Here is a 16,736-nt window from a genome sequence, read left to right as displayed (position 1 = left end):
CAAATGGCAAAATGGCAGAAGTAGGCCTTTCTTCTCAGTAGTTATGTTAATGTAAATGGTTTAAATGTACCAATTAAAAAACAGACCACCAAAATAGATTAAGAAGTTGTTCATCTATATTCTGCCTACAGCAAAAGGTAATAGTGAGGTGTGCATCTAGAGCACATTCAGAAGTGAGCTGCACATGTAGAACATGTATAGAGGGTCCATCTCTAGAGCATCTCCAGCCCATTCAGAAGGGAGATATTGGTGTCAATGATTACATTGTAATTTATTCACGATTAACACTTACATCTTTATTTAAAACTTAAAAAAATTAATAATTCTATCTTTGTATTTTGACAAATGGCTATCTCATATATTTGGGCACTAAATTTGGAATGAGTTTTTTCAAAAGAAAGGTGAGAACCTGGGTGGCTCAGCTGGTTGAGAATCTGGCTCTTAATTTCAGCTTAGTTCATGTTCCCAGAGTCATGGGATTGAGCCCTGCTTGGGATACTCTCTCCCTCTGCCTCTTCTCTGGCTTGCTCTCTCACACTCTCTCTATTTAATAATAATAATAATAATAATAATAATAATAATAATAATAATAAATAAATAAAAAGAAAAGGGAAAAGAGGTTTTTTTTGACCACCAACTACCAACGAGTAGTTCTAAAACATGGCAACAACAAGGTTAGGATTTGCATCTGAGTCAATGGAGACTTCGTGAAAAGGAATATTTGGCATTTTGAAATTTATAGAAACATTAAGAAGAAAGAAAGAATTCAGCATCTGTGCATACCAGTTACTCACTTAGAATATAGGGAGAATGGGTTTTGAGGTTGTGTTTGATGAAAGAGAGCCTGGTTTGTTGACTTGGTGGGGAGGAAAAAAATATTCCAGGTTCAGGGAGGAGGCAAAGTAAGTGTTGAATAGAGAATGGCTTTGGAGGCTAGGGAAACAAAGGAAACAATAGAGTCCAGCCCTTTCTTGTAGCTAATGGTAAATGCAGGTTCTTGGGAAAAGAAACAATAATCTTACCCTTAAATATGTGGAATTATGCTTGACACTGAGGAAGATAATAATGGACTGTTAGTGGCCTCATAATTTTCTCTCCTCCAACCATTTGATGTATTATTTTCTTAAGATGTTCTCAAAACCTTTTGATGACTGACTTTCTATTGACAGGAGTGTAAAATTCAAGCTTCCTGGCTTGGATTCAAGGCCTCCCACAATCTGGTTCTTACCTGCCTTTCCACCCCTGTATTTTTTAGTCTTCCAACTTCTCAGATGATAGAGAAGACTATCAGGCTAGAAGACACAGGTTATACATATTTTTGATAAATCCACTGTTTTTTAAAAAACTAGGTATTTGAATACAGAGATAACCTAACAATATTCTGAGCCTTTCTCTTTCCCTCGTCTGCAAAAAAAGTGTTTTGGCTTTACCTGCAGTTTCTTTGCCTTTCTTACCTCCTGAAGAGTGTTCTGCTATTGCCAGGCCAGATTTTGGAGGATTCGTGATGCAAAATGAGAAAGATAGGTGGAAAAGGTAGAACAATCAGAGTGTTCAGACCAGATGTGGAGGAGGAGGTATTTTTAGAGAGTCCTGAGGGGAGGGGCATGAGAGGTGTTCCAGGGTATGAAAAAAATATATGGGAGAAGAAGTTAAAGTTTTAAAAAACATATAGCTGTGAAATGTCATTCTTCAAATGTAATCCAAAGGGGTTGAGTGATTTCAGAATTACTCTGTTGCTGAACAGTGTCTTGCTGAATGTGCACTGTTGAGACTGAATCACATGGCTCCTGTCTTCAATAGGCGTACATGAATGATAGTGACGTTCTGGAAACTAAGTGGACGTGAGGTGGAATTTGGATTAAAAGCACTAGTCCTTTTCGATTCCTATTTCTGAGACTCAAAGTTGTGTTTTATTTACAGTTGTTTCAAAGCCATCTTTCAAGACTTAGTTCAAACATGACCTTCTCTGTGAAAGCGTTTCCTGGTACTCTTCATTTCCCTAATGGAGTTGACTCTCCTATGGGTCTCACTTCTTATTTGGATATAATTCTCTCATTTCATCTATGACACTAAATTTCTTTGTCTCTCCACTGACTGTGACTTTTTTGAGGGTGGAAACTCTCTTTGTATCTTTGGAGCCTAGCACTGCACCTGGTACACAGTAGGCATTTAGTGCACACTTGTTGAATAAACAACTTATTAGCCGTTGTTCCTGCTTATCGTCTCTCCCCATTTCCATGCCCCCATCTCACTGCCTGGGGAATATTCCTGAAGAAGAACAACGACAAAAATACACAGTGGCTTCACACTGTGTATTAAAATGAGAGTCCAAATTCATCAGCATAGCATTCAGGATTCCTGATAATGTGACTTTAAATTATTTTTTAGATCTCCTCTTACTTTAAAACACTTTTGTTCTACCCAGATTGGATAGCTTGAGTAGTTTTTCTTTTTCTTTTTTTTCGTAATGGTTCTTTTCAGTGCAAAGGAAGAACTTTATAAAATATCCCAGCACATTCCCTGCCAGCTTCAGAATTAGCCCTTGCAGTTGTTATAGTAAAAGGAGGTGGGACAAAGGGATAGGAAAACAAAAGATCACACAGGAGAATGTAAGTCATTGTGAATGTTCCAATTTCTGTGTTAGGCAATGAGAATCACTGGTGTTTATTGTGTTTTAAATAAGCAAGCAAAATGAACAAATAAATAAACAAAGCTGCATAGACCAATGATGAAAGTGTGCCATAAGAATCAAGGGTATGATGAATCTAATTCCATGAACTTGAAATAAACAGAAGGGTAGCTGCTATTTGCAGAGTAATGGGGAAGAAGACTATAAGTAACATACCTAAAGCCTCTCGTTCCCTCTCCTGCATGTCTGAGACTCTTTCTGCTTTCTCTCTGCCACCTTCACTTGTGAAACAGTCACAAATAATAGAAGATAATATATTTTCTTAAATTTTTATGTATAGGTATGTACGTAGAAAAGATATTCAAGGGGACGCCTCACTGGCTCAGTTGGTAGAGCGTGAGACTCTTGTTGTCAGAGTCTTGAGTTCAAGTTCCATGTTGAGTGTAGAGATTACTTAAAAATAAAATCTTTAAAGAAAAAGTAAAGATATTTAAGTTTTATGTTGAGGATTTGTCAAAATGACTTTTTGTGGGTAGTCCTCAAGGTTTAGTGTGCCTAAGAAAAACCTCGGACTTCGTTGTTAATTTAACATTTTAAATTTCTGCACTGGCCTCCTAGAGGTTCTGATTCATTAGGGCATTTTGATGTAGGTGATCCGAGAAAACTATGTCATTATATGACTTTGGTGAGGCTTTTTTTTTTTTTTTTTTTTTTTGAATATCAGATTGAGCCACAGAGTTCTCAGTGGTATAGAAATATACAAAGATACTGAAGACAGTCAAGAAGAACATCAGAAATGGTTAGAGTACTGGAAGGATTGATTTGAGGCATTTACCAGGTTTAAAGGGTCTAAATGTGTCTAATCCTTAAAGCCTAGCTCAGCAACAACTAATGGGAGATGTGATAATGCTCTACAAACATTTGAATGGCATAAACATCAAAGATGGAGAGAAATTACTTAGCTTGTTAGAAGACAGTATGGTTAAGAGTAACTAAAAATGACCTCTGGGCTGAATCTAGGATTAGCTTTATGGAAGCAAAGTGATTAGCTTTTAGGGTAGACACTTAACAAAAGTGACAAATCAATAGAGATAAATGTGAAGAAAAATTGATCTGCAAATGAGTTGATCTCACTTTTATTTGAAAGTTGGGAACAAGAGCTCCCACATTTCCTCTAGTGTCCATTTCTTCCTTTAGTACCTACCTGGCCCTTTCTCCCATCTGCTCTCATGCTTGGCCTTGGCAAATTTTCAGTTGTCCTTTGTCATATCTTTGGGGATGTCAAATGACAGGCAGCCTTGATTTTCCAAACCCACAGTTGCTGGTGTCCTTTTCTTCCTTCCTTCAATAAATACTTATTAAGCATTTATTGTAAGTCCAGACACTAGGTAACAAGAAAGAGGCTCTGTCTTGAGAGAGCTTGTATCCTAGAGGATTACTGGTTATTATGGACTGAATGTTTTTGTCTCCCCAAAATGCATATGTTAAAATCCTAATCCCCAAAGTGATGATATTAAGGCATGGGGCCTTTAGGATGAGGTCATAAGGACAGAGCCCTCATGAATGGGATTAGTGCCCTTATGTAAAAGATTCCAGGTTGGGGCGCCTGGGTGGCTCAGTTGGTTGAGTAGTCCGATTTCAGCTCAGGTCATGATCTCATGGTTTGTGAGTTTGAGCCCTGTGTCAGGCTTATTGCTGTCAGCCCAGAGCCTGCTTCAAATCCTCTGTCTTCCTCTCTCTCTGCCACTCCCCCTGCTCATGCTCTCTCTCTCAAAACTTAATGAACATTAAAAAATAAAGACCTCGGACAGTTCTCCAGCCCTCTTTATGCCTGCCATATGAGGACACAGTGAGAAGTTGGCAGTCTTCATCCAGGAAGCAGGCTTTCACCAAATACCAAATCTACTGGTGCATTGATCTTGGACTTCCAGCCTCCAGCATAGTAAGAACTATGTTTTTTGAGGTGTCCAGGCCATGAGATTTTTGCTATAGCTGCCTCAACTAAGACATTGATGATATTCCACTTGCCATGTTTCTAGCTGGAAGTGGTTGAATTTTTTTTTCTCCATCTCTTTTACATGGAGAGAGCACAATAGCTCTTGGCTGTGAGCAAACCCTACAAAGGCAGGTGGCAGGGAGAAACACCACTATGATACAATGATATATGAGCCTTGGCCCAAACTTCCTTTCTTTCTTTCTATTTCTTTTTTTTAAGAATTCAATTTATTTAAACAAAACAACAACAATAACAAAAACAAATCTGTTTACACATTTGTATCTCCCCTCACCCCCCACCTATTGCAACCACCAATCTATTCTCTGTATGTATTAGCTCGAATTTTCTTTTTAAGAGTTCACATATAGTAGAAATCAAATGGTATTTGTCTTTCTTTATCTGGCTTATTTCACTTAGCATAATGCCCTTGAGGTCCATCCATGTTGCTGCAAATAGTAAGATTTCATCCCTTTTATGGATGAATAATATTCCAATGTATATATACTACAATTTCTTTATCCATTTATCCATCCATAGACACTTAGGCTGGTTCCATATCTTGGCTATCATAAATAATGCTGCAATGAACATGGGGATGCATACATCTCTCCGAATTAGTGTTTTTGTTTTTACTTGGTAAATACCCAGAAGCGAAATTTCTGGATCATAGAGTAGTTTTATTTTTTATTTCCACAGTGGTTGCACCAATTTACATTACCAACTATAGTGCATAGGATTCCCTTTTCTCCACATTTTTGCCAGCACTTGTTATTTCTTGTCTTTTTGATGCTAGCTAATCCAACAGGTGTGAGGTGGTTTTGATTTCTATTTCCTTGAAGATTAAAGATGTTTAGCATCTTTTCCTGTACTTGTTGGCCATCTGTATGTCTTCTTCAGAAAAATTTCTGTTCAGATCTCTTATGTTTTAATTGAATTATTTGGGTTTTTTGGCTATTAAGTTGTATGAGTTCTTTGTATATTTTGAATATAAGCCCCTTACCAGATGTATGATTTGCAGTTATTTTCTCCCATTTAGTAGGTTCCCTTTTCATTTTGTTCCTGGTGTCCTTTGCTGTGCAGAAACTTTTTAGTTTGATAGAGTCCCATTTGTTTGCTTTTGCTGGTTTTGGTGTCGATGTCAGAATCAAAAAATCATCACCAAGACCTATGTCAAGGAGTTCACTGCCTATGTTATCTTCTAGGAGTTTTATGTTTTCAGGTCTTATGCTCAGGTCTTTAATCCCTTTTGAGTTAATTTTTGTGTCTGTTGTAAGATAGTGGTCCAGTTTTGTTCTTTTGCATGTGGCTGTCCAGTTTTCCCAGCACCGTTTATTAATGAAACTGTCCTTTCACCATTGTATATTCTTGGCTTCTTGGTCACAAATTAATTGACTGCATGCATTTGGGTTTATTTCTGGGCTCTCTATTCTGTTCCATTAATCTATGTGTCTGTTTTTATACCAATACCATACTGTTTTGATTACGATAGCTTTGTAATATAGTTTGAAATCAGGGAGTGTAATGCCTCCAGCTTTGTTCTTCTTTCTCAAGATCACTTTGGCTATTCAGGGTCTTTTGCGGCTCCATACAAATTTTAGGATTGTTTGTTCTATTTCTGTGAGAAAAAAATGCCATTGAAATTTTGATAGGGATTGCGTTGAATCTGTATATTGCTTTGAATAGTACAGACATTTCAACAATATTATTTCTTCGAATCCATGAGTTCAGAATATCTTTTAATTTAATTATGCCTTCTTTGATTTCTTTCATTAATGTCTTATGGTTTCCAAAATATAGTGTTTCACCTCCTGGACTAAATTTTTTTTAGGTATTTTATTCTTCTTGCAGTTGTAAATGGGACTGGTTTCTTAATTTCTCTTTCTGTAGATTCCTATTTGTGTATAGAACTGCAACAGATTTTTGTGTATTGAGTTTGTGTCCTGTAACTTTACTGAATTCATTTATTAGTTGTAACAGTGTTTTGATGGAGTCTTCAGGGTTTTTTATTTTATTTTATTTTATTTTTTTCAGGATTTTTTATACATGATGTCGTGTTATCTACAAATAGTGACAGTTTTACTTCTTCCTTTCCAATGTGGATGCCTTTTATTTCTTTTTCTTGTTTAATTGCTCTGGCTAGACATGGAGTAAGAGATGACTTTAAGGTAAAGTAAAAAGAAAAAAACACACCCACACAATTGGTGAACTTAGGTACCATCTCCTGCCCCCCTGCCCCCAAAAGGGACTATTCTTTCCTTTTCCATACTACTTCTCCTTACATCTTAGACTGCAAGTTTCTCTTTTGTGATTTGCTCTCTCAAGGCTGGTATTCATGTAAAACCAAAACACAAACATATACTTAAATTTATCTACTTGCCAATGTTCTGGGGGGAGGGGTAGGACAGACAGATTAGGAGTTCTTGCAGGGGTTGGTTGTGAACTACACCACACATATCCACACTCAGAAACAGCCTGTGATTTCACCCATGCACAACCACTCCCTTGCATTCCATTTACGTTCCTCCAGCATCATGTCTTCAGTCTTGTTATTCTGGACCCAGTGAGACCTAGAACTTTGGGGCAGAGGCAGAGCCTTCTCTTTCTTTAGTAATTCCTTGTTAGGCCAATATTTGCCGGCCCTGATGCTTTTCACACATTAGTTCCTTTAATTTTCACTACAACTCCATGCAGCACCTGCCTCCCACAGCTGGGTGAGAACATGGAATACTTTAGCTTTGTCACTATGGTCTCTGGGTTTTCTTCCTTCTTACTGTCAGATATAGTAACTCAAGTTTAGTTATTGGACCCCAGGATTTTTAAAGAAGTTTTTTTTAAAAATATGTTTTCTGGGTTGAATTTAGAACTGTGTTCATCTTGATTGAATGAAAGTACTCAGCTGCCCTCTGTGAAGAGGACACATGCAGATATTTCCAAGTGATTAATGAATCATGGAGAGCCTTCCTAGGGTCATCTTCTCTGAATATTTTTATAAGCTGCTAGCAGAGGTTAACTAGAGTCCTAAACGTAAGCAAGGGAAAAGTCTAGAACTGTGCTGTTGATTATGGTAACCACTAGCCATATGTAGCTATTGAGTACTTGAAATTTTTCTAGTCTGAATTGAGATGTACACTAAGTATGAAATACCAGATATAGAAAGTGAATGTAAGATATTTCATTAATAAATTCTTATATTAATTTCATGTTGAAATGATATTTTGGATACATTGGGTTGAAATATATTATTAAAATTAAACCTGCTTGTTTCTTTTTACTTTTTTAAAAATGTGGCCCCCAGAAAATTTAAAATTACCTATGTGCTTGCATATATTTCTATTGGACAGTTCTGGTCTAGAAGAAAGATATCTAGAAATATGTGCTTCTAATTAAGCATGACACTCTTTTTTTCCCACTGGGACTGCTTGTATCTACCATTTAAACTAGCTTAGAATTAAACTGCCACCTTTGCTTTAAAAACATCTGGCATATAACACCCAGGCACAATTATTTTTCTGCTGGAGCCATGTTGCCATAGGAGCAAAGTTATGGTGTAATAAAGAACAACTTGAGCTAATAACTTGTATATGAAAATAGTTACATCTTCATTGTGGGAACCACGAAGCACCCATACTGTTTCACTGCACACACAAATCCCGTTTATAATGATGCTTTTTCATTCATTTGGCATGCTTTTATTATTATTAATACAACAGTGAAAACTCTCTATATATCAGGCTAAAAGCATCTATTTTGGATAATCAAACCTATAAATCTTGTGGCTGCTCAGATATAGCCAATTAACTCCCCTTCCTCAGAACTGCAGTATACCAGATGGTGCAAAAAGGGTGGCCACAGACTTTTTGCAGTGCGTTTGACTGAGTGACATAGTCGCAAAAGCCATGGAAACTAGTAGGGAGGGACATGTTTGTCAGTTGCTAACAGCACTCATTTTAAACTCCGATAAGAAATGTTTCTATTTCTTAAAACGTTGGCATCTTCGTTAACTAAGTACATTAACAGAATCCTTCTTGGTACCCTAGCAGGGCCTTTCTTTATACTTCTGATACCCTATTGTTTGATGACAGATTTTTTTAAAATAAATAAACCAGGGGTAAAACTTGATAAAGAATTCTCGTCACATTTCGTACCTATTCTCTGATACTGCTTTATGTCTTTGCCTATAGCACTAAGTGATGTTGTGTGTATGGGGGTGGTGAGAAAGAGGTAGTTCGTATATAAAATGTAGTGCAGCCAGTAGTCAAAGTGGAATTAACATTGGTGATGATCTTTCATTTTCATGTACTGTTTTTTTCATGTTTATGTAAAAATCCCTGGTTACTATGTTTAAATGGTTTGATCGATGCGCCCTAAATATTTATTGAATTAACTAGTTGTATCACCAAAATACACACTTTGAAATTTCAGAGATCAGGAAATCACACTTCATGGTCACATGGATTTTGACTTGCGTGTGTGTGTGTGTGTGTGTGTGTGTGTGTGCGTGCGTGCGTGTTTGCCTGCATGTGTGTGTGTCCCCTCAGTGCAATCTCTTGAGGACATCTGGGATCCTGGTTTTATTGGATTAAAATTTGCCCCATGATTCCAATGTTGTTTTTTTCTTAAGCTGTGTTTTTAGATAGTGGTTGCTCTGAATTCCTCTGAGCTTATAATGGCAGACTTTTGAAGGGCTTAGATACGGTTTAAAAAACTGAATAAAAATAAACCGAGAAAACTTTCATATTTGTACACTTCTCATTCAATATTGTTTCTTGCCTCCAAGTCTCCTCCAAAAAGTCTTTCAGATTTCAATTTCTGTTTGAGTTGTTCATCATTCCTACAAACTACATAGCTGACCTTTTCATAAATTTGATTTTGGATAAAAATGATGACTTAGGAGATATTTCACCAAGGAAAACCCTGCCAAAACCTGATAAGTGGGGTTCAAAAAATCCAATCCTATAAAATGAAGGTTCAAGATATTGTGAGGTTAATGAAATGAGGGGGGCGAGCCTGTTCAGCTGGCTGCCAGGAAGTTCTTGGGGCTTTGGGCCGCGGGATTCAAATCTGTCTGCATCCCAGGGGCAGTGTCATGCCACCTAGCAATGGCTGTCCTCTGACTTAAGTATCATTGGCACTGATCCAGCATCCTGGAATACTAGGACAGCAGCGGCGATTCCAGGAATCTCATGGTTAAGTTGTGCCTATATCATTGGCCTCATCTGTGGAGGCTGAGCCAGGAGAAGCCGGGACCAGGGACCCACCCTCGTCTTCCCAACCTCCCGAGAAGAGGCTGCCTGCCACTGTCGACAAACTTCTCCCCTTCCTCTTTACATTCCTGCTCCATCTTTCCCTGTAGCACAGGGTGCCTGGATGGCTCAGTCGGTTGAGTGTCTGACTGAACCTCAGGTCATGATCTTGTGGTCCCTGAGTTCGAGCCCCGTGTCGGGCTCTGTGCTGACAGCTCAGAGCCTGGACCCTGCTTCAGATTCTGTGTCTCTCTCTCGCTCTGCTCCTCCCCCACTCATGCTCTGTCTCTCTCTCTCTCTCTCAAGAATAAATAAAAGATTTAAAAAAAACCATAGCCCACTAGATCTGAGGATAGGATTAGGCAGAGAGGAGTCAATTATCCACATTTTTGTTATTGCTGGGCCTGTTCATGTGGGGTTTTGCTGCAATTTTGTTATTCTCAATGGAGTATCATCAGGAAGGAACTTAACAAAAACTGCACCCTACACTTATATGAGCAGTTCTAGATTTTAGTTTCCATATATTTTCAGCTCCTGCCTATGGATGATTATTAAATGTGTTGATTTTGCTTATTTTTATATTTTGGTTATTTCTTTAGCTGAGGAATGTTACCTTCATTAGGACACGCAGTTGGTATTTTATCAAATTTTTGTTTGGTCCCCAGAATTAACTGTTTGAAACACCCCCCTCCAGCTTTGATTGGTAAGAAAGGGAATTAAGGTCAATTCATTTGATGACCACAGATGAAATAATATCTACTTTTTAAATGTAAGGTAAATCTCATGTGAAGGAGCCCTTCTCCTTTTCTAGATACCTATAGCATTTGATCTGAAACGATTATACTGTGTTTGAGTCTTATCTTCCCTACTGAAATATAAAAAATCATCGATAATGGCAGATCCCATTCATCTTTACATACCTCACAGTGCACACAGTAGGCCTTTATTAATATTTTAAAAAGCAACATGCACTCACGCATGTACTTGTAAAGTTCTGCAGAAAACAAACACAAAAGACAAGGTGCTAGCCCTAATCATAGCTTTTCAATGTCCTTCACCTGGAGTGTACGAGTAACTGTGAATGTAGGTTGCTAAAACATTATGTAATCGTGCATAGCACACTTGCTTCACAGAGCAATGCTTTTCAACCTCCTTTGTCACTTAGCTTATTTGAATATCTGATCTAGGCATTAGAGATTGAAATCAGCTGATTTCTTAGTGCTGTAAAAGAAATTGAGCTGTAGCCACAGCCTTAATAAGCTTTCATTCCAGCTGAATGATCCTATCCAGAGAGAGCTTTTTTTGAAGGCATGTTTACCCAGTTCTCAGTAATTAAAACCTCCTATACTCCTACCAGAACTTTGGAAAGTTCTCAAAAGAAATTCAAACACCTTGAGGTGCTGTGAGAAGGTCACCTTATATAGCAAGTCGTTTAAGGTATGTGGGTTCTTTTTGCGCAGTGAGAAACAGAAAGGCAATAGGTGGTGATTTTTGCTTAGTATCCTCTTCCAAGAAAATTTAGGATTCAGTCACACAGTGCTCAACAAGGCAGAGTCTTTTCTTAGAGCTAATGAAATTGTCTTTCCAAGTCCCAGTTGTATAATAGTCATGAATTTAATTTTATGCCTGGATCTTTAGCTTGAGAGTAATGGAGAAAATATACTATGGGTTGGGAGGAGGATGCTTTAGGCATTGAAATGGAAATGTGGACTCTCAGCTGGGTCTGGAGACGGACTTCAGGTGAACATTGAATCCATCTATAGCTTATGCAGAGTTATTTGTGGATGTGCACATATCATTTTGTTTAGATGGATGCATGGTTTTTATCAGATTCTCAAAGAGAATGCTCCCCAAAGAATTAGAACTGCTAATTCAAGGGACTCAGCTTAGTGGAGACATTCTAGTGGTTTGACAAATCTCAGAAGTAATGTTCCTAGGGTTCCTTATGGATAATTGTAACACACTCCATGTGGATATTTTGATTAATCTGGAAAATAGGTAATATCACGGCCTTTGTGTATAGTCATACTCAGAGTGGTGCTGAGATCATGACTGTCACGAACATAGTCTTAAAGGGACAGACATTCAGGGGCAAAGTTAGGTAGGAAGACAGAAAATTCATGTGGAAGGTCAACAAAATGGAATCCAGTCAGAGAATAAAAATTAGCGTGGTAGAGGGTCTAGAAATTATAGAACAGGATAAACACAACAGAGCAGAGAACATTTAGAGACCAGAAAGCTTTGCCTGAGAGAGGGGAAACGTGATAGCCATCTTCAAATGTCTTTCGGAAGAGAAGCTGGACTGTTTTTATTCTGGGGGTCTGAGAGGGGCAGAATCCAGGCAAGAGTGGGATTTGTAGGTTTGACATTAGCATAAGAAAGCTCTCCTGGTAGAACCATTTAACTGAGATGCCCTGTGGGAGTGAGTGTGCACGACCAGCCTGGGCAGTTATCCTCAGGGAATGTGTTAGAAGGGACTCTTGCATTCAGAAGACTTGGACTGGATGATTTCCAGATTCATTAGTTCACTGCCAAGTCATCATCGCTACCTGGATGTCCAGAAGTCACCTTAAGTTCATTATATTGACATCAAACTCATGCATTTCCTCTTCAAACCTGACCTTCTCTAGTTCTCCTTTTTTCATTTTATGAAGATATTTTTGTTGTGTTTTTGTTTTTTTAATTTTAAAAATTTAAATTTTAATTAATTCCAGTATAGTTAACATACAGTGTTATTATATTATTTTCAGGTGTACAATATAGTGATTAAACAATTGTATACATAATTCAGTGCTCATCACGATAAAGGTACTCTTAATCCCCTTCATCTCTTTCACCCATGCCCCCTAACCACCTCCCCTCTGGCAATGATCAGTTTGTTTTCTATAGTTAAGAGTCTTTCATTGCTTTGTCTCTTTTTTTCTTTGTTCATTTGTTTGGTTTCCTAAATTCTACATATGAGTGAAATCTTATGGTATTTGTTTTTCTCTGACTGGTGCAAATGCAAGATTTCATTCTTTTTTACAGCTGAATAATATTCCATGCTCAAAGGTATATAGATCTATATCTGTGTCTATATCTATCTATCTATCTATATCACATCTTCTGTATCCATTAATCTATCAATAGACTCTTGGGCCATTTCCATATCATGACTATTGTAAATAATGCAGCAGTAAACATAGGAGTGCATATATTGTTTGAAATTAGTGTTTTCATATTCTTTGGGTAAATATTCAGCAATGAAATTAGTGGATCCTGTGGTAATTCTATTTTCAACTTTTTGAGGAAGCTCCGTACTGTTTTCCGCGGTGGCTGCACCAGTTTGCATTCCCACCAACAGTGCACGAGGGTTCCTTTTTCTCCACATCCTTGCCAACACCTGTTATTTCCTGTGTTGTTGATTTTAGCCATTCTGACTGCCATGAGGTGATATCTCATTGTGGTTTTGATTTGAATTTCCCTGATGATGAGTGATGTTGAGCATCTTTTCATTCTAGTTTTTTGTCTTAATGCATGGCACCACTATCCACTCAGTTATGTATGCCAGCAACCTGTCTATTGTCTCTCCTCCAATCCTCATTTCTGACCTATCACCAAGTCCCATTGATTTACTTCCTTAATCTATCTCAAAATGTCGACCTCCAAAGGGCCGTGGACCTGGGGCGGCTAAGGAACTGAGAAAAAGAGGACGGTAAAGTGAGTCACAGGGGGCCCCGAGCCAACAGCCTGAGGCACCGAGGTTTATTGTACATCTTCTTATATACATTTTCAGGAAAAACGGATCAACAATGATTAACAACAGAAGCTTAGCAAAGCATGTCAACAATGTACATCTGATTCAGCTATGTACGTATCTTGTGTACGAGAGCAGTCTTGCAGATACGTATGTTCTGATAAGAATCTTTACGATAGAAGCAAAGACAAAGAAGGGAGTGAATGCACTGTGCTATATACAGCTGGCTTCCTTTAAGCAAAACATCCCTATCTGCGTACTAAAGAACAGACCACATTTTCCAAGGGCCATTCACTCAAGTCCTTTCAGGTTATTTTTAACCTTACGATCTCATTTTCTCGGAGATCTTGGAGCCTAAATGAATATGCACCTATGGTCATTGTGGTGTTCTATTTCCCACAGTTCCCTCTTTCTTGTTTCCCACATCAGAAGTGATCCTTTTGCTCTGCTCCTATCGTTACTCCTATATCTTGCCACTAACATCTCTTCCAGGCCACTGCAGTAGCCTGCCCATTGTTTGTCTGCATCCACCCTTGCTCTTTTGAGCCATTTTTTCATACTTAGCCAGCATGGCCCTGTAAACACAGATCTGATTAGGTTCCTTCTCCATCCAACTCTGTCCTATGTCTGGTTACTTCTTAAAACTTTGGTGACTTCCCACCACTCTCTTTCTAGCCGTAGGACCTTGGTACATGTAGTTTCCCCTGCCTGGGATGCTCTTCTCACCCTGATGCCCCATCCTGCCACTACCCCTTTACTGCTTAATATCTACTTTTCTTTTAGAATTCAGTTCACCCATCACCTGTCCAGTTCATTTTCCGACCTTCCTGTTAAGCAGTTCCTTCACTGTATCCCTTATAACAGTGTGCTTTTCACAACGTGTCCCATAGGTGCCATCTAACATTTATTAGTGCGAGCCTTTGACTGATGTCATCTTTCCCAATAGAAGTTTTATGGAGTCAGGGACTGTATATTTTAGTTGAAACGGAGCTTCATAGGTTCCTAGTAAATAACTGAAGTTTTATAATCCTAATGCAGGAGCTTGGGAATAGGGCTGAGGTACAGGGGCACTGAGTGAGCCAAGGCTTGAGGAAGGGGCCTTGGACAAGAATAGTTGTGGAAGCTGAGGACAAAACTCACCCATTCCCAGACTCACAGGGGATCCTCGTTAATGGCAGCCTCAGAATGGTTATGATTCTAGTAATTCCCAAGTCTACTGTTTGGTCCCTGCTCCCATCAGGGGTTTAGTGAGATGGAAGATAAGATCTTTCCTGTTTCTAAGACAGAAAATGAAGCTGGGAAGAGGGTACCTCCACTCTCAACCTGATTAATGTGCAGTGCAGCCCGATATGGCCCCCTTAAGTTCTCCCAGACCCCTAGAATAGAGGTTCTATTGGCTGCCCTGGCTCTAGTTCCTGAATTGCCCCCCGCCCCCCCCCCCGACCCCATTGTACACCTCTGCTCCTTGTTTTGGCTGCTCGCCCTGGTGCCTCTGCTCCTGCCACACATCCTCTTAGACTCTTACATTTCCTGCAGGCAGAACTTCCAGCCAGTGGTCTAGCCTGGCGGTCAGGACCCCGAAACATCCCACCTGAGTCTAGCACCAGTCTATCTCCATTTCACTACATACCGTCGTCAGACAAAGACCCGTGGCCATCCATTCAATTCAGCTCCTGTAACATGCTTATTCTGAGAAACTTTCCATTTGGATTTTACTAATAAAGAAACAGGGACCTGAATGGGAAACTGGACTGCTGGAGGCCACGGGGGGTGATGAGGTGTACTGAGTTCCATTTGTTTTTTGAGTGTTGCTGTAGCATAGTCACAGAGTTACGGTAAACCGCAGGCCCATCATTCATATCCTATATTCAGGTGTAAAGTGACTCTTTTCCCAGATTTCACAATGCAGTGAAATCTAGTGCGGCACACCGTAAGTCAGCCGGTAGCATCTGTGGCTCACATCGGAGTGTAGTGAAGTTCGGATTATATCCCTCAGGAGTGAAATGGCAGCCCGAGGACAAGGGTCCAAAGGCACTGCTGTCTAGGAGGAGACTTTGGAGGTGTTCACTCCGCCCCTGCTGGCTGCAGCTCCCCGTGTCTGGTCTGGTGGAACAACTGGTTTGTCCTGGGGGAAGTAGCAACGTGATTAATAAAGGAGCATCTTTTGCTTCTCTGGGAGGTCAGAGATGATTCTTTGGGGTCAGAAGAAGCTCTGGTTTGGGTAGGGCATAGCTATAATGCCATGGCTGTTGGATGGTGTTCCCCTAAATGCAGATGATGGAGACGATGGTTTAAGTCAAGTATTTCATTTCGGAGGTAATCCTAGGACATGCTATGAGGCAAGACAGAAAAGTGAAGAAAGAGTTATTACTGTGGATATAGGGCTCAGTCCCACGGGAGAGCCCTGAGAGAATGTAGAGTGTCCTGCGGAGCAACATGGAAACCCAGGACGTTATCCTCTGACTCCTACCCCTTGGCAGCAGAACCTCTACCAGGCTGGCACACCCATGCTCACTTGTCTTCTGCTTCTTTGCATCTACACAGGGCAGGAGAACTGGCACACTGCAGCTAACACGGCTGGGATGCATCACTGGGGTGTCGTAAAGTGGGCCCGCGTTTGGATCTTGGACTCTGCAACAGGGGCAGGAACTGAAGGAGCAGAAGGTGGGAGGAGAGATTGGATTGAGATGATGCTCTCAAGCAATGCTAAAGCAAAGGCCACGAGTGGAGATAGAGGTGTCTTTCCAGCTAACGACTACCATACTGCTCCCAGGCTCCAGTGAGGGTCTGGGGGTCTGGGGGCCTGGGGCTGACTCCCTGTTAATGGCACCCTCTTCAACACGTCCCCCTCAGGTTGTGCTTTTTTGTGACATTGCTCTTTATGGCCACCATGTTCCCTTTAACTAGATTCCCAGAAATACCAGGGAGAGAGGGAACAAAGAATGGGTGATAAGGGTAGAAGCTGTTTTGTGCTTTGCCACAGGACTGCATCAGCCCTGCTGGGCACGGTCCTGCCTGTGCTGTGCTCTCAGAGTTGACCTAATTGAATTTTATCCAGGGAGTTCCAGGCAAGAAAACAGGCGTCCGCTCAGCTGGATTCTCGCTTATCCACGTAGCAGGTCAGCTAATGGA

Source organism: Panthera onca, chromosome C1 (genome assembly GCF_046562875.1).
Source record: "Panthera onca isolate mPanOnc1 chromosome C1, mPanOnc1 haplotype 2, whole genome shotgun sequence".
In the NCBI taxonomy this organism is placed as follows: domain Eukaryota; kingdom Metazoa; phylum Chordata; class Mammalia; order Carnivora; family Felidae; genus Panthera; species Panthera onca.
This window is presented reverse-complemented; position numbering follows the sequence as displayed.